The sequence below is a fragment of the Muntiacus reevesi genome, chromosome 13 (genome assembly GCF_963930625.1).
Source record: "Muntiacus reevesi chromosome 13, mMunRee1.1, whole genome shotgun sequence".
Classification (NCBI taxonomy): Eukaryota; Metazoa; Chordata; class Mammalia; order Artiodactyla; family Cervidae; genus Muntiacus; species Muntiacus reevesi.
The window spans coordinates 63,907,890-63,934,158 of record NC_089261.1 but is presented as its reverse complement, the minus strand read 5'-3'; the positions used below and the strand labels follow the sequence as shown (position 1 = coordinate 63,934,158).

The 26,269-nt window shown below is 40.9% G+C and overlaps 1 protein-coding gene across 5 annotated transcripts in view; it reads right to left on the bottom strand.

Annotated features, from left to right (window-relative positions):
* The window catches only part of FHIP1A (FHF complex subunit HOOK interacting protein 1A), a 297,893-nt gene that overhangs the window by 199,139 nt on the left and 72,485 nt on the right, over window positions 1-26,269 (bottom strand). For 2 of the 5 annotated variants that reach the window (XM_065904697.1, XM_065904699.1), the window contains exons 2-3: window positions 23,303-23,441; window positions 7,182-7,381 (exon numbers count right to left, since the gene is read on the bottom strand). The exons of 1 other annotated variant lie outside the window; for it this stretch is intronic. The gene's annotated coding sequence lies outside the window, so the exon portion shown is untranslated. The remainder of the gene's footprint in view (window positions 1-7,181; window positions 7,382-23,302; window positions 23,442-26,269) is intronic. 2 more of the 5 variants (XM_065904698.1, XM_065904695.1) reach the window with 1 other exon arrangement.

Sequence of the window (26,269 nt, the reverse complement as noted above, 5' to 3'; positions counted from 1 at the left end):
GGCGTAGATTTCTTTGTGTTTATTCTACTTGGAGTTCATTAAGCTTCTCGGTTATATAAATTAATATCTTCCATAAAGTTTGGGAAGGTAACAGACTTGTTTCTTCAAATAACCTTTTGAACCCTTTTCTTTCTCTCTTCTCCTTCTGAGACTCCCATAATGTATACACTGTGAAACTTGATGATGTCCTACAGGTCACTCAGGCTCTGCCCCTTTTTCTTCACTCTCTTTGCTTTCCACACCTCAGACTGCTGCTGCTGCTGCTGCTAAGTCGCTTCAGTCGTGTCCGACTCTGTGCGACCCCAGAGACGGCAGCCCACCAGGCTCCCCCATCCCTGGGATTCCCCAGGCAAGAACACTGGAGTGAGTTGCCATTTCCTTCTCCAATGCATGAGAGTGAAAAGTGAAAGTGAAGGCACTCAGTCGTGTTTGACTCTTACCGACCTCATGGACTGCAGCCTACCAGGCTCCTCCGTCCATGGGATTTTCTAGGCAAGAGTACTGGAGTAGAGTGCCATTGCCTTCTCCAATACCTCAGACTGAGTAATTATAACTGTCCTAGCTGCACAATTGCTGATTCTCTCTCCACCTACTAAAATCATCTGCTGAAGCCCTTTAGTTTTTCATCTGTTTGTTTTTAATTTCAACTATTATAACCTAGCTCCAGCATATCAAGTTGGTTCCTTTTTATAGCTCATATCTCTGTACTGATATTCCCTACTTGACTTTACACCATTCTCCTGATTACCTTTAGTTGTTTATTCATGGTTTCCTTCAGCTCTTTTAGAATATTTAAGACAGTAAATGTACAAACTTAGCTCCTAAGTCTAATCTCTGGGCTTCTTCATGGATAAGTTCTATTAGTTTCTTTCTTCTTTATCAGTGGTTTAGACTTTCCTGTTTCTTTGTATGCTTTGTAATTTTTTTTTATTGAGAACTGGACAATCTAATAATGGTTTCATGTTCCAAAAATATAAGGAGATCCTACAATTCAACAACAAAATAAACAACCCAATTTTGCAAAAGGGGAAAGAAGCTAGACTAGACATTTCTTCAGAATAGGTATTCAGTTGGCTAACAGGAATGCAGAAAAGGTATCTAACATCATTAGTTATCAAGGAAATACAAATGGAAATCACAGTGAGATACCACTCTCTACCCAGTAGGATGGTTATAACAAAAAAACAAAAATAAAAATTTTTTAAGAAAACAGAAAATAACAAATGTTGTTTAAGAAGTGGAGAAGTAGGAATTCTCATATACTCCATTGGAAATGTTAAACAATGTAACTACTGTGAAAAAAGGCTTGTTCCTCAAAAAGTAAGACATGGAATTACCATATAACCCAGTAATTCCATTATCGGGTATATATTCAAAAGAACTGAAAAAAAAATACTCAAATATTTGTTCACAAATCTTTATAGCAGCATAATTCACAATAGCCAAAAGTTATGAACACTCCAAATGTCTACCAACAGAGGAATGGATAAACAAATTGTGATATGTACATACAATGGACTATTATTCAGCCATAAAAAGGAAAGAAATATTGATTATTTGGATGCACTTTGAAAACATTTTTTTAAATGAAAGAAGCAAGAAATAAAAAGCTACTTATTGTATGCTTTTTATCTGAAATAGCCAGAAGAGGTAAATCCAAAGAGACAGTAGGCAGATTTATGGTTATCAGGGAAAGAGGAGAATAGGGAAATGGAGTGTGATTACTTAATGGATATGAGGTGTTTTGGAGTGATAAAGTTTTGAAACTAAAAAGAGATGGTAATTGCACACACTGTGAATATCCTAAATGCCACTGAATTGCACATTTTAAAATGGTTAACTGTATGTTGTGTGAATTTCACTTCAATTTAAAAAAGAAAAAAAACTTCTACTGTGGCTTACATTATGCCTCTAAATCAACCCTAAGCCTCAGAGCTCCAGACTTCAACTTCACTGCTTTATCTCCTGAAAAAATCACTTCTACTAAGCTGCATTCTAGCATCATGTACTTGGCTTGAACTCAGTAGCATCACAAGTATCAGCCATATGAAAATCAGTATTGTAGCTATCAAAAGGCTGTTACTGAGAGAATGCTGTCTTCCCTGTTACCCAGTGCACTCTTCACAAGGACCTGTAGGAGTAATTCCTCTCATGCCTCATTTCCTAAAAAGCTTCCGAGATAAACAGTACTTTTTTTGGCCACACTGTGTGGCTTGTGGGATCTGAGTTTACCAACCAGTGATTGAATCGGAACCCTCAGCAGTGAAAGTACAGAGTCCTAACCACTGGACCACCAGCGAATTCCCTAAAAAGTATGTTTCTAAACCTTAAAGACACTACATAACTTGAAATGATTGCACTCAGGTGTTTAGGGGGACCTATGGGCTAACCAGGTGGCACAGTGGTAAAGAATACTCCTGCCAATGAAGGAGATGTGGGTTCGATCCCTGGGTAGGAAAGATCCCCTGGAGAAGGAAATGACAACCCACTCCAGTATTCTTGCCTGGAGAATCCCATGGACAGAGGAGGCTGGTTGGCTACAGTCCATGTGGTAAAGAGAGTCAGACATGACCGAGTAACTGAACACACACATACATGTTCCACCCGCACCATCTTCTCCCAAATCTCTAGTGTGAGCAGTCAGCCTTTAGACTTTCTCAAGTACCTGATCTGGGAGAAAAAGCAGAGAAGTAAGAAAAAGTAAACAAAACGGCATCACACTGATGGCAGAAGACTCCTGCAGCTGAGGTCTGCAAACACCATGAACCCAGACCCCGGCTCCAGTTTCTTGGAGGCTCTCCCTCAGGAGACGTGCTCTTAGATCAGTGTGATGTTTCAATCTGTGGCACCCCTTAATTTGGGCCAGTTGTTCCTCTGAAGCTCAGGTGCAAATTTATGGCCCATACTCAATAACAGGGACAGGTCTTGTTAACTCATTTCTGCAGCCTTTAACTTACTCTATCCCCTTAGTTTCACCTTCACAATTTTATTTTTTCCCCTGTATTTCTATTAACCTCTCATTTTTTTAGGACAAGATAGAATATAAGTAACAGGAAAATAAAAATGAATGTCATATTACCAATCTGTATGGAAAATAAGCAGCCTGTCTACAAACGTAACTGCTGTCCACCTCTGTGCAATGCTTTCATTACAAGATCATCAGCTCAGCTTTCAATCAATGATTTGAAATCATGGCACTTAAAAGAAACCTTAAAGTTGTCTACTGTTCAGTTCCTTTCTCAGATCAGGGAAAATCACTAATACTTGAGAGAACTAGTTTGTGGTGCAATTGTTTCCTCCATTTTATCATATTTGTTGTTGTTCAGCCACTAAGACGTGTCTGGCTCTTTGTGACCCCATGGACTGCAGCACACCAGGTGACCCTGTCCTTCACTGTCTCCCAGAGTTTGCTCAAACTCATGTCCACTGAGTCGGAGATGCCATCCAACCATCTCATCCTCTTGTCACCCCCTTCTCCTTCTGCCCTCAATCTTTCCCAGAATCAGGGTCTTTTCCAACGAGTCAGCTCTTTGCGTTAGGTGGCCAAAGTGTTGGAGCTTCAACTTCAGCATCAGTCCTTCCAAGGAATATTCAGGGTTGATTTCCTTTAGGATTGACTGGTTTGATCTCCTTGCAGTCCAAGGGACTCTCAAGAGTCTTCTCCACAACTCAAAAGCACCACTTCTTTAAGGCTCAGTCTTCTTTATGACCCAACTATCATATCCACACAAGACTACAGGAAAAACCATAGCTTTGACTATAATGACCTTTGTTGGCAAAGTGATATCCCCGCTTTGTAATATGCTGTTGAGGTTTGTCATAGCTTTCCTTCCAAGGAGCAAGCATCTTTTACCTTCATAGCTGCAGTCACTGCCCACAGTGATTTTGGAGCCCAGAAAAATAAAATCTGTCATTGTTTCCACTTTTTCCCCTTCTATTTGCCATGAGGTGATGGGACTGGATGCCATCATCCTAGTTTTCTAAATGTTGAGTTTTAAGCCAGTTTTTTTTTTTTTCACTCTCCTCTTTCCTTTTATCCTTTTAACAATGGTTCAATTGTATACATATGCTTTATTATCAGCTTCAAATCCATTTTGAAAATAAGCAAAGTTAACCAGAGGATGAAAAAATAACTCAATGCTTCCTTTCTTTCTCCCATTCCACCTTCCTTTACCATTAGAAGCCCAATGTATACATTTTTATCAGTGAGCACAAACCTCTCTAGTAGTATCTTGAAAAAATGTACAATAGTGCTTATGAACAAAGAATAATATGACCAATTAGACACTTCTAAATAAAACATAAGTCAAATAAGAAATCTCAAGAGAAACTTTAAAATACTTTAAATGAAAACAAAAATAGAACTTAACAAAATTTGCGAGATGCAGAGTGCACTGATTAGAGAAAATTTATAGCACTGAATGCATATATTAGAAAAGAAAGATCTAAAAATCAATAATATAAGCTTCCACCTAGGAAACTATAAAAAGAAGAGCAAATTAAATCCAAAATAAGCAAAGCAAAAATAATAAAAATTAGAGTGAAAATCAATGAAATTGAAAACAGAAAATCAATAGAGAAAAATCAATGAAACCAAAAGCTGTCTTTGAGAATATCTCTAAAATTGAGGAACTCTTAGCCAGATTAAAAAAGATAGAAGGCACAAGTTAACAATATTAGAAATGAAAATGGGGCCATTACTACTGATCCCATGAACTTAAATGGATAATAAAGGAATATTATGGACAACTCAAAGCCCACAAATTTGATAACCTAGATAAAAGGGATCACTATCTTGAAAGACACAATCTACCAAAACTCATACAAGAAAAAATAGACATATATACATTAAAGAAATAGAATCAATAATTAATTACCTCCCAAAACAGAAATACCAGGCCCAGATGGGTTCATTGGCAGAGTCTACCAAACATTTAAGGAGGAAACTATACCAATTCTCTTCTATCTCTTCCAGAAGACAGAAGCAGAGAGAAAACTTTCTAGCTTATTCCATGGAGCCAGCATTACCCTAATATTAAAACCATACAAAAACACTGTAAGAAAGGAAAGCTATAGACCAACATCTTCATGGACATAGACACAAAAGTCCTTAAAAAATACTAGGAAATCAGATCCAACAATATGTAAAAAAGCATGTGGCACAGAGGAGGAGCAACAGCATGGGCTGAAAAGGCCTGGGTCTGAGCTTCAGGCGGTCATATACTATTTGGCCATGAGGAAGTCACTAAAAACTTACTTTATCACAATTGACACATGCCTACCTACTATATGGGGCTTCCCTGGTGGCTCAGATGGTAAAGTAATGCAGGAGACCCGGGTTTGACCCCTGGGTCAAGAAGATACCCTGGAGAAGGGAATGGCTACCCACTCCAGTATTCTTGCCTGGAGAATCCCATGGACAGGGAAGCCTGGCCGGCTAGAGTCCATGTCCATTGAGTTGCAGAGTCAGACACGATTGAGAGGCTTTCACTTTCATTTACCTACTGACTTAAAGGAATCAAATGAGAAAAAAAAATGTGCAGAAGTATATCAAATTATATTGTTACTCCAAATGAGGAAGCACTAATTTAATGAACAGCAGAATGTTACCCTGAGTGACAAGAATCAAGAGAGGGAATTAATGAAATCAAAGCTGCAGGTTTAATCTCGGATGGGCTTCAAATTCACACTGGTATTCATGGGCTTCCCTGGTGGTTCAGATGGTAAAGAATCTGCCTGCAGTGGGGCAGACCTCAATTTGATCCCTGGGTTGTGAAGATCCCCTGGAGGAGGGCATGGCAACCCACTCCAGTATTCTTGTCTGGAGAACCCCCATGGACAGAGGAGCCTGGCGTGTTACAGTCCATGGGGTCGCAGAGTCAGACACGACTGAGTGACTAAGCAAAGCACAGTATATTCCTGGCAACAGACTGCGGCTCCAAGCCTAAAAAGCCACCTCTGGAATGCAAACACACCACCAGGACCCACACATACTCCCCCAAGAAAATGACGTGAAGGTTCAGATCCTGCAGACAGCGGCAGGACACCCCATCTCTCAGGCTCCACCTAAGCACTTGACAACGCTGCCATCCGACGCTCTTGCAAAGGCTGCATTCATTTTCCACTAAGTGTTCCGGCAGACCGCTTTACCAGAACCTATTACATAGCCACCAATTTATTTGAAAAGGGGAGAGAACACAAAAAATTCATTACCCACGGGATATGTCACAGTTAACGGTAATTAATCAAACTTTCTTCCCCTCATGTAGAAAACCAGCCACATAAATAACCCTATCAGGGATCAATGGAAACATGAGTCTCAACCCTTTAAAAAAGCTACTGGCAGAATGCTGCTCAGATTTTCTGCTGTGCTTAAAGAACACTATTTTCAGAGAAAGAAGCTGTATTTTTATTTGGGAAGAGCCATCCATAATCTCTTTCCTCAATGTGCTTTCTATAGCATAATTCAGTTCAGTTCAGTCGCTCAGTCATGTCCGACTCTTTGCGACCCCATTACATTCTTTTATATGTGTACATACATATTAACACACGTGCAGTTGATCAGAAATACTCATATAAAAAATTTAGCTTAGTATCATAAAATACAAGGGCTTCCCCAGTGGCTCTGTGGTAAAAAGAATCTGCCTGCAATGCAGAAAAATTCAGGTTGATCCCTGGGTGGGGAGGATCCCCTGGAGGTGTAAATGGCAACCCACTCCAGTATTCTCGCCAGGAAGATCCCATGCACAGAGGAGCCCGCTGGGCTACAGCCCTTGGGGTTGCAGAGTCAGACACAACTGAGCGCACACACACATAAAATATGAAGATAAAGCTTTAGGAATTTCCTTTGATAATTTAGGAAAGCAAATTTCATTTGGAAATGTTTCTACACATCTATATAGCATAACTACACTAACAAAAAATGTCTGATGACCTGAACTCATGTCTGTTGAACAAAATAAAGGAAAACTGCCCCCTTCATAAATGGCCAAGTTATTCAACCAATTTATCTAAATCTGGGTGTTCATACAGCCTTTATTAGAGCTAGTATCACCAAAATTCAAGCACCATGTACTTTGCTGTCCTCTCCAAAACTAAACTCCATAGGGAGTTTCATTGTTATGCTCCTCAACAATTCAGTATTTCCACAGTGAAACTTACTTAACCAAGTGCCATCTTACCAACATCCCTGATAGGCCCCCAGGCAGCAGTCCTCTTCAATGCGTCGGCAACTTTTGTCAGCGAAAAATACCTTAAACATGAGGGGGTGTGGTGGCTGTCTACGGTGGGTATCATCTAGCCTTCTCTTGATTTAAGACATTTCCAAAAATCATGCTTAAACTTTTCTTTCTGAAATGTCTGAACATATTTTCTTGAATCCCTGAAAAATATATTTGACTAGATTAGGTCATTAACTCCAAGACCAAAATATACACTATTATTAACAGCTATTATTTGGACAGCAGTTACAGTGTGGCCTGAGCTGTTTCAACAAGTCCATACAATTTGACTTTCACTGTTTTACTTTGAAGATTGCAAGGTTTCATTTTTTAATGAAGATTCTAAGAGACAGAAAAATGCTGGGGAGTCACAGGAATATAAGGTAAAGCACAGGGAATATAGTCAACAATACTTTGTAATGACTCTGTATCTGACAAATGGTAACTAGAGTTATCCTGTTGGTCATTTTGCAATGTATAAAAGCACCAGGTCACTATGTTGTAGACCTGAAACTAATATTGTTTGTCAACTATAATTCAGTGTTTAAAATACTGGAGAGGAAGGAAAGCTGAAATGAAACTCCCTAGACAGGGTCAAACTATTTCACCCATAAAGGAACAGAGCCAGTGCCAAACACCAGGGGAAGGGGACAGCTGCAGAGCCCACTTGCAGAGCTGGCTCCTGAACTCAAGTAGGGGGAAGGGGACGCCTGCAGAGCCCACTTGCAGAGCTGGCCCCTGAACTCAAGTAGGTGCCAAATGTTACCAAGTACGCTCGGGGTTTAGCTAAAACAGGACTCTAGCTGTAGAGTGTTACAGTGTCAGCTCTACCCGCTGATATTATGAGAGGAAAGCTATTCCAACACTTGTTAAACCCATGAGGAAGATTTTATTCAGGATTATTGCAAAAGATGTAGACTATTCAAACAGGAGACAGAGATTAGGTTCAACTCTAAACACGGAGAAGGCAATGGCACTCCACTCTCGCCTGGAAAACTCCCTGGACAGAGGAGCCTGGTGGGCTGCAGCCCATGGGGTCGCTGAGAGTCAGAAAAGACTGAGCGACTTCACTTTCACTTTTCACTTTCATGCATTGGAGAAGGAAATGGCAACCCACTCCAGTGTTCTTGTCTGGAGAATCCCAGGGACGCTGGAGCCTGGTGGCTGCCGTCTATGGGGTCGCACAGAGTCAGACACAACTGAAGCGACTTAGCAGTAGCAGCTAAACACAGCAAAGAGCTGGGAATTTACACTAATAAAAAACATGAGGGAGTCAGCAGATGAAAAACTACATCTAGGGTCGGGGGATTCTTGGGACTTCCCTGGTAGTCCAGTGGTTAGGAATCTGCCTTCCAATGCAGGAAATTGGGGTTTCATCCCTGGTTGAAGAACTAAGATCCCACACGTCGCTGGGGATAACTAAGCTACATGCCACAACTCCTGAGCCCAGGTGCTCTGCAGCCCAAGGGCCACAGAGAGAAGCCCGCGCATCACAACCAAGACCCAAGGCAGCCAAATAAATAATTTTTTTTTTTTTAAGTTTTTAAAGGGTAGGGCGATTCTTACTAGACTGACCTAACTTGCTGAACACAGACCAGGGGTAATTACACATCAAGGGTAGGGGATAAGGCATTTGATCAGACATTAGGGTGATCAGGTAGGAAAAGAGGGGTGACTTTCACTAAACTGATGCAACAGAATTCTTGCTAAAACTAGGTCAGGCAGGTCAACGACAGGATGGGAGCCAAGGTGGAGGCCCAATCTAGAAAGCAGCTTAGAGGTGCCCAACTAAAGTCTGGGAAGGAAGGAGTCTTTGTCAACACCTTGGATCAGTTACATCTTTGTCCTGAGAGGTCACTGTGTGCCTTTGAGGAGGCAGAACAGCCTCTCTGGCCTCCACCTACAGACTGCCAGTGGCACTCCCATCCCCTCCACCCCAAGACCCACAATCAAACGTGCCTTGAGAGACTGAGGGCTTCCCGGCTGGCTCAGTGGTAAAGAACCAGCTCCTGCAGGAGCTGCAGGGGACACAGGTTCGGTCCCCAGGCTGGGAAGATTCCCTGGAGAAGGAAATGGCAACCCACTCCAGTATTCCTGGTGGGGTAACCCCAGGGACAGAGGAGCCTGGGGGGTTGCCGCCCATGGCGTCACAAAGAGTCGGACACAACTAAGAACACACACATTTTGAGACACTGAAACCACTGCTTTAGACCAGGGGTTGGCAAATTTCATATGTAAAGGGCCAGAGAGTAAGTATTCTCAGCTTTGAAGAATACATACACACATGCTCCCTCATCTTTTTTCAAGACTTCACCTTTCAATGCAGGCGGTGTGGGTTCGATCCCTGGTCAGGGAACTAAGATCCTCCATGCTTCATGGCCAAAGAAAAAATAAAAACCAGAATATAAAAATGTTTAGATTATTTTTAGTTGGTGATCTTAAAAAACAAACCAACCCCAAAACAGAAAAAAACCCATGCAACAGGCCAGATTTGATCACTGTGCCAAACTCTACTTCAGACTGAGCATCAGACTGAGTATCACTTTTCAAGTAGATGTAGATAGTATACAGGCAGATACTTAACAAAATACAGATTTACTTAAAACTATGATTTGGGTCGTGGGTAATTACCTAACAATATTATTTCCTCAAATGAGGAAGAACAGAATCAGAGGCAGAATCTTGTGGCAGACCACATTTGTTTCTACGTTTGGAAAGGACACTAATTCACAAGAGCCTGAGGCAAATGGCTCAAAGTGATCCCACGAGCCTGCCCTTTCGCTTCTGAATGCAGCCCAAACCCTTCATTCCCATCCCTGCATCTCCAAATCCCCAACTGTATATCACTGACTTAGGAGTTTGCTTTTGTTGTTTTGTAACCAACACTATTTTGGTTTATAGAACATGTTTTCCACACTCTCTCTCCTTATCTAACATTCTGCAGTGCATCTCTCAAATTAATCTATCCCAGGCTACAGAGTCTATGAATATGAAATAAGTTACTGGGACCCCTCATAATGATCAGTAGTATAAGGGTCAGTTTCATGAACCCATCCATGAGCTCCACAATCATTTCAACTTTTGCCTCTAGAAACAAATATGTACTCATATTTTAAGAGGATTACCCTGGAAATGATGACATGACCCTAGAACCATCCAGAGGTTATATTAATACTATAATCCAGCTATTGAATGTGAGAATTGAAGCCATGTGGTGCTCTTGTTTTTAACAGTTACAATAAATACCAGTGGGGGGAAAAAAAGACCCAGAATTTTTATTTCAGTTTACTAGATTCCATTAAGCAAGGTCTAAATTACTCTCTTCACACTCAGCAGATTCACAGGGTTATTTGCCTTCAGTGATTTCACTTCCTTACAGTATGAAAAGCTGTTCATGATGAAGGTTGATAAAAGGAGAGATTACCTTTTTTAAAAAAAATAAATAATAAAGAACAGGAAAGCAAAGCTAAAAGAAACACCAGCTCTAATTTATTTCTCTGTGAGAGTCTCAGGTCTCCCTAAGTGTTTTCCAGTTTTGGCTCTTCAAATCCAGCCTAAGCTAAAGTGAAGAGGTATGGTAGATGCTGTTACACATACACCAGTTCCCGAAGACCCCAGTAGGGTAAAGACCAAAAGGAAGCAAAACTAAAAGAGGATAAAACAGGAGAGCTGGGTTCGATCCCTGCTTTGGGAAGATCCCCTGGAGAAGGCAGTGGCAACCCACTCCATTATTCTTGCCTGGAGAATCCCACAGACAGAGGAGAGCCTGGTGGGCTACAATCCATGGGGTCGCAAAGAGTCAGACACAACTGAGCGATTTTCACTCACTCACTCAAATTACTAGGAAAAATGGAGAAAATACCTCTAAACAAATTCAGCAAAACATGTCTAACCTTAAAGGATCCATCTACTGTGTGCTTATTCTTCTTAGATAAAAAAGCAACATTAAAATTTCTCCTTTGGGAATTCCCTGAAGGTCCAGAGGTTCGGACTCGGCATTTTCATTTCCAGGGCCAGGGTTCAATCCCTGGTTGGGATTGAACTAAGATTCCATAAGCTGAATGGCATAGAGGGAAGGAAAAAAAAAAAAAAAAATCTCCTTTGATGCTGACACTCTAAACAGCAAAGCAGCAGCTTAGCATATTCTTTGTTTGTTTGTTTGTTTGGCCCCCAAATGAGGCTTCCAGGGATTTCAGTTCGCCGACCAGGGATCTAGCCTGCGCCCTTGGCAGTAAAATTGAGGAGTCCTGACCTCTGGACCACAGGTTGTTTCCCAGAAGACCTATTCTTTATTTTCAACTTAATTTATTTTTAAATTATAAAACAATATATAATCATTGCAGAAAATATATAGAGAGAAAATATAAAGAAAATAAATATCACTCAAAGCACCACCACATGAAAAACTATTTTTAAAGCTTTAATATATTTCCTGGTAGTCTCTTTTCTATACTTTCTAGTAATTTCATAAATTTTACAAAGTCAGAAGTATAATATATGTGAATGTATACACACATTTCGCAAAAGATTTGGCAATAGATCCAACAAATCAGATATCTATATCTTTAATCTAGTCTGCTCATTCTTTTATAAATCTATAAACCCAGAAATATATATATATTATAAATATATAAACTCAGAAATATATATATATTATAAATATATAAACCCAGAAATCTAAACAAAATTAAATAAAAACATACTGTCTTTCATTGAAGATTATTTCTAATAGTGAAAAATTGGGACAAGAAAAGTGTCCAGTAATAAAAGAAGGATTGTGCTATGCTTGTGTCGCTCAGTCTTGTCCGTGGACTGACAGCCCACCGGACCCCGTGGACTGCAGCCCACCGGACTCCTCTGTCCATGGGGATTCTCCCCGCAAGAATACTGGAGTGGGTTGCCATGCCCTCCTCCCGCGGAACTTCCCAACCCAGGGATCGAACCCAGGTCTCCTGCATTGCAGGCAGATTCTTTACCATCTGAGCCACCAGGGAAGCCCAAAAGAAGGATTAAACATACATGTAAGGGAAATCTGTGTAATGGAATGAAAGACAACTATTAAAATTGGATTTTTTGGGAAGAATTTAATGACAAAATTAAATCTTGATTCCTGCTCCTTTCATTTAATTTTACATCCTGAGCATTTTCCCAAATCATTAAATTCTCAAAAAAAAAAAATTCTAATTTATAAAATTTAGATTTTAGATTTCTTAATATCTACTATAAATTGTTCCAGCAATTTATATTCCCACCAGTAAGATTCTTGGGTACATCTTTTTTTTTTTAATTTAAATTTATTTTTAATTTTTATTTTTTTGCTTTTATTTTTTAAATTTACTTACTTTAATTGGAGGCTAATTACTTTACAATATTGTAGTGGTTTTTGCCATCCATTGACATGAATCAGCCATGGATATACATGTGTTCCCCATCCTGAACCCCCCTCCCACCTCCCTCCCCATCACATCCCTCAGGGTCATCCTAGTGCACCAGCCCTGAGCACCCTGTCTCATGCATCGAACCTGGACTGCCGATCTGTTTCACAAACGGTAATATACATGTTTCAATGATATTCTCTCAGATCATCCCACCCTTGCCTTCTCCCATAGAGTCCAAAAGTCTGTTCTTTACATCTGTCTCTCTTGCTGTCTCACATACAGGGTCATCATTACCATCTTTCTAAATTCCATATATATGCGTTAGTATACTCTATTGGTGTTTTTCTTTCTGGCTTACTTCACTCTGTATAATAGGCTCCAGTTTCATCCACCTCATTAGAACTGATTCAAATGTATTCTTTTTAATAGCTGAGTAATATTCAATTGTGTATATGTACCACAGCTTCCTTATCCATTCATCTGCTGATGGGCATCTAGGTTGCTTCCATGTCCTGGCTATTATAAACAGTGCTGCGATGAACATTGGGGTGCACGTGTCTCTTTCAGATCTGGTTTCCTCAGTGTATATGTCCAGCAGTGGGTCATATGGCAGTTCTATTTCCAGTTTTTCAAGGAATCTCCACACTCTTCTCCATAGTGGCTGTACTAGTTTGCATTCCCAGCAACAGTGTAAGAGGGTTCTCTGGGGTACATCTTAATGAGGCTTTAAGAAGGTATCCCTTTTTTTTTTTTAGTTTTTATCTATCTATTTACGGCTGTGCTGGGTCTTCGTTTGCTGCTCACAAGCTTTCTCCAGGTGTGGGCACAGTGGCTTCTCTTGCTGCAGAGCCCCAGTGTCTGGGGTCCTGGAGGAACCGGCAGTCACTGGGACCTGGTTCCAGCCATTTAGCTGTGGCCTCTCGAGGTGGGTGGAGGGGGAGGGCTCCAAGGGCACTGGTGCTTCTGGGTGACTCCCTCCCCGTCACCCTGCATGGCCTTATCTGGTATTTAATTAAACAAGTGTTTTTAAACCTCCCCTCACCCCAAAAAACACCCACCCACAGGCCCTGGAGTGTATAAGCTTCAGAGGGGGTATCAGATAGGCTCAGCTGCCCTGCAGCATGTGGAGTCTTCCCGGATCAGGCATCAAACCTGCGTCCCCTGCAGCAGCAGGCAGATTCTCAATCACTGGACCACCAGGCAAGTCTAGTATACTCCTTTTTAATGCATCTATTTTTACCTTTTGAAACAGTTATTTATTTTGTTATTATTTTTAACATTTCCCCACTTTTTAAATCTTGAAAAATTCCGAGACAACAGTAAAAGATGAGAAAGTAGTACCATTAACATCCATATACTAAGAAGGTACATTCTTAAATCAACAAGTGCAAATATCTAGAAGAAAATGATTCATGAAAGTAATTAATTAGATTTTTTAGGTGCCTGCAATTAAATCTCCTTAAAATACCCCCCAAAAAGTTACTGGTTTTATATAAAATAGCTAGGATCACAAAGAGGTAAGGTTCTTTACAAAGCTACGTTATATACACACATTTTTAAAATGCTGACACACTGTTCTGCCAGTTTCTTACTAAACTGTCTATGACCACAAGAGGAAATCATCCTAAGCGACGTAGAAGCTTCTGGTTACCACTCAGTATCTATCCTCTCCTTCTTTATTAACAGAACCCCAATTGTGTAGCAAGAAGCAAAGACCAAAAGCAGAAAAACAGTATCTCCCAGTCTCCCCTGCAGCAGAGGTGATGCTGTGATACTGTCTCATCAAGAGGTATAAAGTAATATCCTCGGAAGGCCTTTCAGGAAAGTCCCTAAAAGGTGTAAGGGCTGGAGGCAGACTGCTGGCAAGCTCCTGTTTGCTTTTTTGACCTTCCCCTCTTTCCTGGAATGAGGGCCTGCAGATGCCAGACTCCTGGCACATATGTGAGAGGAGAACACGGGGGCGAGGATCACACTCAGGAGCATGGGGCATAAAGACAGAGGGAACCTGGGGTCCTGGGTAGTCAAGGAACTGGGCTACTAAGCCTGGATAGCTGAGCCCCAGACTGATTTTATGTGAAGAAAAACTCTTCACATAAATTTGGCATCCCCAAATTTGTTTAAACCACTGATTCCTGTAGTTACTTTTGGGTAAATTGAACTCTAATTGATTTGCTGGAGTTATTATACAAAGGTTATTATAATCTGCCAGAGTTATTTCGCAAAGGTAAGAAGCAGGTGGAATTGGCTAAAATCAATCAGCTCATTTAAATGCTCATTTATTATTCCACGCACTCAATCTCTATTGAACATCTATGCTTGGAGGCAGAAGCACAGAAATACGTAAGATGCGGCTTATGGTTACAACGAAGCCACCAAACCAACAAGTAAAACAAAGTCTGATGAGTCATAAGGGCGTGGCCACCCACTCCAGCATTCTTGGCTGGCGAATCCCATGGACAGAGGAGCCTGGTGGACTCCAGTCCATGGTAGCAAAGAGTCGGACACAACAGAGCGACCAGTACTAACACTACGGTAGGGAAAGAGCGGTAAGCTACAACATCACGTAAGAAGTATTTGACCCAGTCTGGTGGGTGGAAGGCAAATGGGATCCGAGAAAGCTTGCCAGGTGAAATGAAATCTAAACTGAGACCTGAAAATGGAGATGGAAGTATTAACCAGTGTTACCCAACAGGGCAATGAAGGTAAGAGTACTGCGGAAGAGGAAACGGCATATGCAAAGACCCAGAGGAAGCAGGGAGAATGTGACCCATTACAGGAAGTGCAAGCAGTTGACCACAGCTGGAACACAGACATGGAATGTGAGACCACTCTTCTCAGGCACCCCCCCGTCCCTCTCTGGCCAGACTAGACCCAGGAATTGTTTTTTAATTATTCCTTTATTAAAATAAACAGAAATTAAGGACCAAAAGAGGCAAAGACTCTTCCAGCTCTCTACCTTCATGTTGAGATTCTTTAAATGGCAGAATCATCCTGATCGTCCAAATTGGTGGGGCTTGCTCAACAATGCAGAGGATAACAGAGGCTTTGCCCAACACCGAAGGATGGATTGAGAAGGGTTAGGCTGCCAGATGCAGGCAAGTGTCACAATGAGACCTGCTGCTAGCAAGAAAAACACTTTGGCAATAATCATAAAGAAATGGATGGAAAGAGAACACTATTATAACAGGGGGACAAGAGATGAAGGAGGTCATGACTAGACTACTCACAATGGAATGCTGAGGGGAGGCAGTGTGCTTTGGAGAGAGATTGGCCGGTGAACTGGAGAGGACTGAGCTGTGCAGGGGCAAGAAGACATGGGGAAGGGAGATCTGAGAGGTCTAGCCTGGGAGAGGCAGGCAGCAACGCACAGTGATTGACTCCCTGCCCCAGGATTGCATCTCCATCAGTGAGTGGCTTTGTGACCTTCACTTAAACCCCATGTGGTTCAGTTTCACATCTGTATAAAGGGAATAATAATATAATCTCAAAGGATTTGCGAGGAATTACATGGAAGTTCTCAGAACAGGACATGGCACATAGAAGATGCTGAATAAATGCTAACCACGTGCAAAGTGATGATGATGCCATTCACCAAGATAGGGGACACGAGAGGATACACAAGTTCTGGGGAAGAAGAATGATAAGTTCAGGTTTGGACACATTCACCTGATCTGCCTGTGGGACACGCAGGAGGCTGTTGAGGATACGGGGGTGCAGCTCAGAGGAGAGCAGTGAGAGTCAGAGGCTCCTTCATCAAGGGTGGTGTGAGGGTGACATCTGAGCAAGGGCCTGGCAGACAGCAAGGAGCCAGCCCTGAGCGGACGGAGTAAGATGCGGAACAAAGGACTCGGGCAGCTTTCAGGGAATACAGACGCTCAAGGGACAGACAGAGGGGGAAAGGCGGAAGGAGCAGCCACTGAGACGAGAGGAAGAGCCTCAGAAAACAATCCTAATAAAGCTGGACCACAACAACTAAAGAAACAGAAACACAAACGACGGGGAGATGAGGGAGACATCCCACCATCCACAGGGCACCAGCTTAGAGACTGGAAATCAAGCGTAGGGACAAAAGGATCTAAATGAAAAACAGCATTCCCTAAGAACCAGTACTTACAGTTTATTAACATTGTTTGTAAATTATCAAAAGAACCCCAGAGTGAAATCTCCAACTGGATCAGAGGCAGATGGCTCTTTTAGTGAGCAAACTGTCCAAGCAAACTGCTTTATCAATGAGGCTAAGCCTGAGAAAAATCTCATACAGTAACCTGAGTGGCCAAGAAAGAATCACATTTTTTAAGGAAAGAAAGCAGAACACAGTGGCTTTACTGAAAAAATAATCCAAACTACATTTTGAAAATAAAGTCCAACTGGCCCCTAAGCTTTCAGTTACTGAACCTGAAAAGCCACTTTAAATCACATCACTTTGGGGCTTGGAGGAAAGCGAGATAGCCATTGGTCCAGATTCCAGATATGAGACGTACTCTGGAAAGCCCGCTGTAAAGCAGATAACTGCATCCGAACCTAAGACCACAGCATCCGAATCTCTGGGTGGACGGTGAGGGCAAGTGCACTGCTGTCTGGAATGTGTTGAAGACACTTACTTACAGACCACTCATGCGCACACCAACATCTGGGAACCCCTATCTGTCTGATCAGAAGACCAAGGGGTAGAGAAAAAGAAAAGCCTGGACAACTGCACACAGCTAACGAGACATGTCCTCACACTCTAACTTGCATCAGAATCACCCAGAGAGCTTGTTAAACACAAATTTTTGAGACTGCTCTAGGAGTTTCTGATTCAGCCCAAGAATTCACATTTCTAACAAGTATGAGGTGAGGCTGCTGCTGCTCACCTAGGGACCACACTTTGAGAATCTCTCGTCTGGATTAGTCATTAGAGAGTCTCCTAAGGGCTTCCCTGGTTGCTCAGACGGTAAAGAATCTGCCTGCAATGAGGGAAACTTGGGTTTGATCCCCGGGTTGGGATCAAAAGGGACCCCAGAAAAGGGACTGGCAACCCACTCCAGTATTCTTGCCTGGAGAATTCCATGGACAGAGGAGCCTGGGGGACTATAGCCCCCAGTCCATGGGGTCGCAAAGAGTCAGACACGACTGAGCAACTAACACTCTATGTACATCAACTCAATGTGATCTGTACCCTTAAAGAAAAGGTAGCGCATTTCAGAAATGATGCTGAAAGTGAAACAGAACACAGGACGAAATATAGACTTCACACATGTATTCTAAGTCCTTCTGGTCAACTGGAAAAAACCCAGAAAGCTGGAAAAGACCCAGACTAAACTAAGCTAGAATGAAACTACAAGGGTCAGGGAGAAGAGACCAAAATGACTGAATAAATAAAGACTAAATTCACAAAACAGGGCAGAGACAGGTCATAATTTTAAAATCCATAAAATTATGAAAAGGTATGTTCAGAATGACAGCATTAGGCAGCTGTTTTGATTATTTGACTGTAAGAACTCACTTTTAAGTATCTTTTTGTGTTATTTACTCAGGAAATCTAATCCCCAAACAATCTTGAGCTAAATTTTTATTCAAAACAACTTTCAAACATGGTTTCCCATTGGTTCCACACAAAGCCAGAGAAGCCACAGAGAAACATTCTCCCCTCACCACCGCCACCCTAATTCTGCATGACTCAGACCTTCTGGTATTACATTAGAAAGAACAGCATTCTAACGCTGCTCTGACTGCTGCTCTCTGCTCGTGTAGACAGCTCCTAGCCCTGAAACACCACATGCAAATACATCATTCTCTCACCAGCTCAGAAGATCTGTAACTGCCTCTGCCTACCTGCTCTTTGTCTCACGGTTCTGAGCACACCTCCAAAACCCATAACGATGAATCCCCCTGGCAACATCTCCTGGGGGGCTGTCATGCACATTTTATATCAGACTGTCTTCACCCCTTTTCCAGCCCACTTCCCACTTGTGGTTGTTGCTGTGCTACCTCTAGTACCTACTGTCATTTCCTTCGAAGAGTAATATATCCAAGGGTCAGATCCTTTCAATATCCATGGGACTCCTACACCCAGCTAAGCTGCTCCCTCTATCTTCGGAGCATCTTTGCCCAGGCTTTCCTCCTTGTTACATATATTTGCCTTTGGACTCCTCCCACCCAACTCCCAACACCCTCCTATCTTCCCCAAAATAACCTCACTTCTAAAGGCACAAGGTCTGGGTGTTGAACTTTTCAAAGTCAGTCTAAGTATCCTTCTGTCAACAAACATACCACTTCTTAGAACTTAGAGGCAAATCAGGCTACCCAGACACGTTAATGGTTTGAACTGTCGTTAAACTTTTTCCCAGGATTCATTACTAGCTATCCTTCACCATAAAAATGTTAACTCTGCTTATGGTCTTGAATAGAGGATCTCTCCTTTGTCAAGCCCGTGACAAGACACACACACACACTAACCCACCTACCTGAAGACCAAGATTCAGAGTTTACCGTCATCAAACCCACATATAATGTCACTGACCACCAAATAACTAACGCAAAATTGAAACACAGGCTCTATGCTTACTGTCAATTATTAAATCTTAGTCTAAAGAAAGTGAAAGTGAAAGTCATTCAGTCATGTCCAACTCCTTGGGATCCCATGGACTATACAGTCCATGGAATTCTCCAGGCCAGAATACTGGAGTGGGTAGCCTTTCCCTTCTCCAGGGGATCATCTCAACCCAGGGATCAAACCCAGGTCTCCCACAATGCAGGTGGATTCCTTACCAGCTGAGCCACCAGGGAAGCCCAAGAATACTGCAGTGGGTAGCCTATCCCTTCTCCAGGGGATTCTGACTCAGGAATCAAACTGGGGTCTCCTGCATTGCATGCAGATTTTTTACCAGCTAAGCTACTAGGGAAGCCCCAAATCTTCATTGTACAATATATCTGATAAAGAGTTAATATTCAGAACATATAAACAACTCCTATAACTCAATGACAAAAAGACAAACAACCTGATTAAAACATGGGCAAAAGACTCGACTAAACATTTATCCATATACAAATGGCTAACAAGCATATGAAAAGATGTTTAACATCACTAATCATTATTGAAGCGCAAATCAAAACCATGAGCTAGCACTTCATACACATCAGGATGGCTTATCATCATCAGAACAAAAACAAAAAAAAAAAATGGTGAGGATATGGAGAAACTGGAATGCTTGCGTACTTCTAGTAGAAGTATAAAATGGCTTGGCTGCTGTGGAAAACAGTAAGGTGGTCCTTCAAAAAATCAAAGATAGAATTAATATATGACTCTGCTATTCCACTCTGAGATATGCATCCAAAACATTCCAGAAAGCAGGAATGCAAACGGATTATTTACACACCCATGTACAAGTAGCTTATTCATAACATTTAAAAGGTTGAAGCAACCCAGATGTCCATTAATGAATGAATGGATAAACAAAATGTAATGTATGTATGTATGTGTGTGTGTGTGTGTGTGTGTGTGTGTGTAAGAAATATTACTCACCCTTAAAAAGGAAGGAAATTCTAACAAATGGATGAACTGTGAGAACATAACTCTAAGTAAAATGAGTCTGTCACAAGAAGACAAATACTGTATGAATCCACTTCCATGAGGCACATAGAACAGTTAAACTAACAGAGACAAAAAAAAAGAATGGCGGTTGCCAGGTGCAGGGGGTGAGGAGAATGAACAGTTGTTTAATGGCTATAGAGTTTCGTTATGGAAACTGGTTGCACAACAATGTGAATATACTTATAATACTGGAACTATATACTTAAAAATTGTTCAAATGGTAAATTTTGTATTGTGTGTTTTAACACAATTTTTAAGTATAAACAATGAAATATTTTCTTATAATGGCCTTAACTTATAAATCTATAGTCATTTTTATCTTACATAAAATATACTGTCTCTTAATATTAACATACATAGAAGGATATAATACTGTGTCTTTTAAAGTAAAGGAATAATCTGAAAATAAAATACCTAAAAATATTTCAATATTTATTTATAATATCAATAAATTTATGAAGTATGTCTATTTATAAATAAATACTACAAATAAATGATTTATTAGGGCGAGGGTGGGATGATATGGGAGAATGGCATTGAAACATGTAAATTATCATATGTGAAATGAATCGCAAGTCCAGGTTTGATGCATGAGACGGGGTGCTTGGGGCTGGTGCACTGGGATGACCCTCAGGGATGGGATGGGGAGGGAGGTGGGAGGGGGGTTCAGGATGGGGAACATATGTACACCCCTGGCTGATTCATGGCAATGTATGGCAAAACCACTACAACACTGTAAAGTAATTAGCCTCCAATTAAAATGAATAAATTTATAAAAAAAGAAAAAAGAAAAGAAATATGCCTATTTATAAATAAAAGCTACAAATAAATGATTTATAATGTTTATAAATAAATTTTTTAGATTGAAGATATCTAAAATATAACACACTTTATACACAAAGCTTACTTTCTATAAAATTAATAACTTCATAGGAAGGATTACTAATGAATGTGCATGGCAATGAAAATATCCTATCAAAGTCTAGTATTTAATATCAATACTTTCTTTCATTTGAGGGATTCAAAGATCTTCATAAAATCTTGGAGTACTATAAAGAAAAGATTTGGTCTGTCTGAACCATAAGTTGCACGGCAAAGCTTTCATCACAATGTTTACTGAATAATGCTGAACTGGATGCTACAGTAGCAAAGCACAGACTCCAGAAGCCTCTAAGACCTATCCTGTTACTCTTTACCATGAGCTGAATAAGATATCTGAGGTGCAACTCACCAGCTAACCAAGAAGATACTTCATAAAACTTAGTATTTGGCAACTAGATGTCAAAAACAAATTTATCCATTTGCATCCAAGGAAAAATATACTCATTTTAAATTGAGACATAAAGTTCAAATAACAGTAATGTGATCTAACAACATGCAACTTGAGAACATAAGTGAAAATTGCTCAGTCGCGTCCGGCTCTTTGCGACCCCATAGACTACACAGTCCATGGAATTCTCCAGGCAAGAATTCTGGAGTGGGCAGCTGTTCCCTCGTCCAGGGGATCTTCCCCACCCAGGGATCCAATCCAGGTCTCCTGCACTGCAGGCGGATTCTTTACCAGCTGAGACACCAGGGAAGCCCACTTGAGAACATAACCCTGTGTCAAAACAGTATACTAAACAGACTAGCACTGTTTTATTCAAAGCAAAAATCAAGGTGATTGCAATGCCTTTAAATCCAAAAATACAGAGATTAGGTGGAAGGATGCTTTCATTGCATTGGCAGGGTCCATCTTGGGTGGTAGTCACTTGCAAAATGCAGGTTCCCAAACTCTTCCCCCTAGCACTAGATTTGGCACCTACTCTTACTAATTGGAATTTTCATTGTGCATTTTCTACAAGTACTATAGCAACACTTTAAGAAACAACGCAAAACTCACTTCCAATAAGATGCAAAGTACAGAGCCTTAGAAGTATATCTTACAAGGAAATTAAATCTCATCTTATTCAACTTGATAAACAACTGACAAATTGATCAATTTTAATAAGAAAGAATAGCAACATTTACATACATAAACAGCATATGCTTCTCTGTAAGCTACAAGTCTAATAACAATACTATTATACGACTGTTTGAAGCTCAGAGTCACCTTTTTTTAGAAGTAACTTTCAATACAGTGTATAAGACTTCAAACACACATACAAATTATATAGACAGAAACTGGTTTCATTACATTATTCCTCCTTCTGGTTTTTGATCAAAATTAGAACTTCCCAGATTCCATAGCTCTGAAGAAATTTAGACTACTTCCCAAAACACCCTCTGAGGATTTACATTTGCCACCACAGAAAATAGGATGCTTAAAAGAATGCCACCAGAGGATTTAGATGCAGTTCCCAAAGGAAAAAAAAACCTTTGGGACTTCCCTGGTGGTCCAGTGGTTAAGATGCCACACTCCTAATGCAGGGAGCTGTGTTTGATCCCACAGGTGTAACCAAGAGTTCACATGTGGGAACTAACAGCCAACGTAGTCAAATAAATAAATTTTTTTTAATGTTTTGAGTAGAGGAGAGAATGCAATTTCTCAGAAAGACTGCTTTGAACAAAATAATGTTCACCTCTGTGGACAAGGGATATTGCCTGTCATTCCAGTAAACAAGGACCAAGCCGTCAGCCACTGAAGCACCCCCACTCCCACTGATGGTACGCCCCAAGGGGATTCAGGACAGAGGAAAACAGGAAGCACCCTGTGCTCTGGATGCGGCCCTAGATAATGAAGATGCATATCTAACAAATAATTTCATTGAGCCCAGATTCTTGCATCTTCCTGTAAGTAAAAAGGCACTAAAATCATTAACTTGCCAAGTTTATTTCTGAGATTAGCAGTTATCTTTTGATGTTTGACTACACGGTTTTGTTTCGGTTTTTTTTAAAGCTCAACACGCCTACACATCGTGGCTCCTCCCTTACTTCTCTGGAGCACCTCCTCAGAGGTATCTGAGAGGCTGTCTCCCGGGCTATAGTCTTCAGTAAGGTCCCAGAATAAAACTTAATTCAAAACTCTCACGTTGTGTGTTTTTCTTCTGTCAGCACTTGGATGTTGTGTAAATTCAAGTAGGCTTATTTTTCTTTAATTTTTTACTGAACGTTACTGAACACACATCAGTAGTAACAAGAAAAGACATTACCTGTGATTGCTCTCTTTACCAGACTTCTGCTAGATTATGTTTGCTCACTCCCTCTATCGGAAGAGCAGAAAAGATTTTTCCAACACTTGGCACTGCTTGCAACTCCCAGAAGAATATTTCCAAAATCTATAGAAAACAACTAAAAAAAAAGAGAGAGAGACCCACAGTCATCAATAAACTATAAAAACCCAATCAAATTTCCCCTAGGTTTTCTCCCCTCCCAGCACCACCATTTGTTGGGCACTGAATGGCTCTGCCTCAGATTGTACTTATTTTTCTTTTTTTTAAGTTATAAGCAAAAATTGAATCTTTATTTAGAAGTCTGAGTGCTAGCCAAATATGACAGACTCCCACTGGGCAGCAGAAAGGAGAGAAGGATTCTTCTGCCCTCCAAGAGATGGTAAGTAATTATACACTTCTTTTAGAAGAGAAAAAAAAATGTGGAACTAAATAAACCCATATTCGTGCAGCAGCAACATAACATTATAATGAGAACAAATATAAAAGAGCAAGAAACTTCATAGCCTGCTTCTCTTTAAAGGTGTGATATTCACCAAATATTCCCTGGCACCTCTGACCTATTCAAATATTGACAGTTGAAAGTTCAATTTTTTGCCATCCCATGGGCAAAGTGAACTCTGGTTTCAGACACAGATCTCATGCGATCACGCCTGCCTGGGAAGGTGCTTCATAGCACAGTCACATGGCCTCCTGACTGTACATTCAGAAAAATGTGAGCTCGAAGGAGGCTGAGAAGGGACTTCCCTGGTGATACACTGGCTAAGATGCAGTGCTTCTAGTACAGGGGGCCTGGGTTCCCAGAAAAAAGGAAGCTTGGAAATTGTCCGACCTGAGACAAACAGTACAGAGAACATAACTGAGAGGTGTCCTAGAGAGTACAGCAAAGAGACTAACCCCAAGCACAGAGACCTCAAAAGGCAAAAAGGAAGTGAAGTCGCTCAGTCGTGTCCGACTCTTTGCGACCCCATGGACTGTGGCCTACCAGGCTCCTCCATCCATGGAATTTTCCAGGCAAGAATACTGGGGTGGGTTGCCATTTCCTTCTCCAGAAGATCTTCCTGACCCAGGGATTGAACCCGGGTCTCCTGCATTGCAGGCAGACGCTTTACCGTCTGAGCCACCAGGGAAGCTAATGTGAATGCTAAACAAAGTGAAAGAGGATGCTATTCTAGGTGAGAACAGGTGGAAGCCAGAGAAAAATGACCAAGGAAAAAAACACATTTTAACAAAGCAATAGATACTATATGTAAATTTTAAGCATAGGAACCATATCAAGTGCCCAATAACTGGGAAAGAAGAGTTAAGTAAATTTGACAAAATGACCTAATTTACACAGTTTTGTCAACCATCAGAAAAATTTGAATTTTAATAAAGTGGGGAAAACATCACTTATAATATAAAGAAGAAAGAAAACACAGAATACAATCTTGTAATTCCATATGATCACAATCACCAATGCAAAGCAAGAAACAGGAAGCAATTTTTCCTAATATAATTAGAAGTATTTCCCCAACTTTAAATGGGTTAAGGTGAGCAACTCAAGTCAGAATCTAGTACTGATAGGGACAGAGTAAAGGGACAAAGTAGGTGATTAAACAGTTAATCCCACTAGGGGACTATAAGTAGAAAAAATATGAGAGACCCCTGTAAGTTAATGATTACTCAAGAGAGAAGGCCTGCTTACCCACAAAACCAAGCAGGCTTGCTTAACACACAACCATGCAACAGAAGCATGAGACATGCCCCAGAACAATATAACAATGGTGGCATAAACCTCACATCCTGCCCAGTGAGCTCATTAAGTTAATGATCCCTAGGACATACTCTCTGCACACATAAAAAACAATAATTTGTGGACCTAGCTTGACCATGTAGGGACAAGAAAACTCCCCTGCCCAGCCTGGAGGAGGAGCTGATGATGGAAGCATGATGTCTACCCAAGCAGGACAAAGAAGCTCTTCTCCCCCTCCCCACTTTTCCTTTGATTATAAAACCGTAGCCCAGTAAGTTTTTAGGGTGTGGCATTTCTTGCCCACATGCTTGCAAACCTCACAAAGTGTTCTATTCTAATAAATCACTTCCTTATCTATCACTTTGTCTCTTGCTGAATTCTTTTCTACACTGAAACATAAAGGACTGTAATAGTGTAAGCCCTTCAGAGGCCCCCTTGAAACAACACTACACAATTTCAGTACAACAAATGTTGTTCAGCCGCTAAATCGATTCCAACTCTTTGCGACCCCATGGACTTCAGCACACCAGGCTTCCCTGTTCATCATTATCTCCCAGAGTTTGTGCAAACTCATGTCCATTGAGCTGATGATGCCATCCAACCATCTTGTCCTCTGTCATCCCCTTCTCCTGCCTTCAATCTTTCCCAGGATCAGGGTCTTTTCCAATGAGTCGGCTCTTTGCATCAGATGGCCAAAGTACTGGAGCTTCAGCATCAGTCATTCCAATGAATATTCAGAGTTGATTTCCTTTAGGACTGACTGGTATAACAAATATACCAGCTCTTTTCAAAATCTCTGTGTAATAAGGACGCACCACTCATTAACATAATTTTTCTGTAACAGTCCAGTATATTAAAAGATGGTTCCCTAGAAGTCACTATAAGAGGTTTTGTGTGTATGTTTGACCTCAAAGGCTTGGAAGTCGTTTCTTATAAACATGCTTCGTGAAAGGGATAAAGATGAAGAGAGGGACCTCAATGTGACCGAAGTATTCAAAACTGGATACAGTGGTGGTAATGCCTGGGCACAGAAAATGTGTGTATAGGGCCTGAGAGGCAAGGGATAACACTTTACATGCAAATAAACAAATTCTTCACATTAAAATTTCTTCAGTACCTTCAAATCTGCCTTTTTCACTCGACTCCGATATTAAGCACCTATGACCTCAAAGTATAATCCATAATCAAATCTCTGGACATTTAATCTCAAGCCA